This window comes from Gadus chalcogrammus, chromosome 22 (genome assembly GCF_026213295.1).
Source record: "Gadus chalcogrammus isolate NIFS_2021 chromosome 22, NIFS_Gcha_1.0, whole genome shotgun sequence".
NCBI lineage: Eukaryota > Metazoa > Chordata > Actinopteri > Gadiformes > Gadidae > Gadus > Gadus chalcogrammus.
In genome coordinates, this window is record NC_079433.1 from 986,432 (window position 1) to 988,111 (window position 1,680).

General features: G+C 45.4%; 2 non-coding genes across 2 annotated transcripts; both read left to right on the forward strand.

The window, feature by feature from the left end:
• The first annotated feature begins 377 nt into the window (after nucleotides 1-377).
• On the forward strand, nucleotides 378-568 carry LOC130376410 (U2 spliceosomal RNA). Its single transcript, XR_008894040.1, has one exon. It is a non-coding gene; the product is annotated as a U2 spliceosomal RNA (small nuclear RNA).
• Nucleotides 569-1,515: 947 nt separating this feature from the next.
• LOC130376388 (U1 spliceosomal RNA) lies at nucleotides 1,516-1,680 on the forward strand. The gene has a single exon (XR_008894018.1). It is a non-coding gene; the product is annotated as a U1 spliceosomal RNA (small nuclear RNA).

The following is a 1,680-nucleotide window of genomic DNA, read 5'->3' on the forward strand; positions in this document are numbered from 1 at the left end:
ACAGAATTGATTTCAGGAAAACAGCTCGTCTTTGTGAGTATTTCTGTTTCAAAGCACTGAAAATGGGATTGTTGTAAGATTTTTGGTTTATTTATTTAAAAAAAAAAAAATTGGTGAAGCACTGCTTCACCTGTAGTCTTATAGAAGCCTCCACTGCTCCAAACTCTATTTGTGAAACATGCAGACGGCCTAGTGAGACTGCCAGCAGGCAGCAGCAAAGAGATGTAGCGACCTCGGTTTATTTCTTCAGCTTTCACATACACACAAACACGCACACAGGGTGCTTGGTCTTTTTTTTGTTTTGTCGTTGTCTTTTAAACCGCCAAGTGGAGCGACGTGTCTGGGAAGCTGGCCTCTTGGTCTGAGCATGTGGGGGCATCGCTTCTCGGGCTTTTGGCTAAGATCAAGTGTAGTATCTGTTCTTATCAGTTTAATATCTGATACGTCCCCTACCCGGGGACCATATATTAAATTGATTTTTGGAACTGGGAGATGGAAAAGGGGCTTGCTCCGTCCACTCCACGCATCGACCTGGTATTGCAGTACCTCCAGGACCGGTGCACCCCTCTCTCACTGTGAAAAACAAAACTAAACTCCTCCTGAGAGTAGTGGTGCCGAGATGATGCCTCATGAAGCGTCAAAGCCTCGCAGCCAGATGAACCATCAAAGTGGTTCGACCTCGAAGCTTCAAATTAGTACGCTAGGGACACCTAGTGGTGAATGAAATTATGATGAAAGAAAGAGTTTCCTGTGATGATGTGATGTTTGCTTCGTACAACATCACAACGTTTAAGAATTAAAGTCATTTCAGTGATACGTGTGAGTTTGCCGTTCATAAATATCTCCCGAGCTCACGGTAGAGAACAAATCATTTGACCTAGATTTTAAGTCATCCCGGGCAAAATAGATTGTCTCAGTAGCCTACTAATAATTGTAATAATAGAACTGCATGATGACTGAGAATGAGTGTGATTAATTACATAGCCATAAAAGTGATCTTGGAACTGGGTAGGGTCTTCTTTTTGTAATAATGTGCCAATTGTGAACCCATATCGCGGAACAGCCCGAGATGAAGCCTCGAACGTCACGCGCTACGTCATTTCGCCTATGTGAATCCTACTCGATACGGAGCTTCGCTGGGGGAGGAGCCGAGGTACTCGACACACGCCCCGATGCCTCGACGCAAACCATAACATCACTACCTGAGAGTACACCCGTCCGCCTGTAGACAATAAAGTGTCATTTACAATTCATAAACGCACTGTTTACAATTATTCCAACTATATTCTGTTGTTTAAGAAAGAAAAAAGGATTCTTTCTGTGGCGGGTCGATAACTCGGATCTCCAGGTTTCCTTTCGTTATGCTTCCATCACGCTGATTTCAGATTCGCCTGTCATCGTGTGACCGGTGGTCTACAGTGTTTATTAAAGTCTAGACATCTCCGAATGCTTTGCAACCGTTCTCCACGGGAACAAGCGTGGGCATCGTTCAGCCCACCTGAACGTGTGCAACTCATACTTACCTGGCAAGGGAGATACCATGATCAAGAAGGTGGTTCACCCATAGCGAGGCTCAGCCATTGCACTGAGGCTGTTGCTGACCCGTGCGAATTCCCCAAATGTGGGAATCTCGATTGCATAATTTCTGGTAGTGGGGGACTGCGTTCGCGCTCTCCCCTG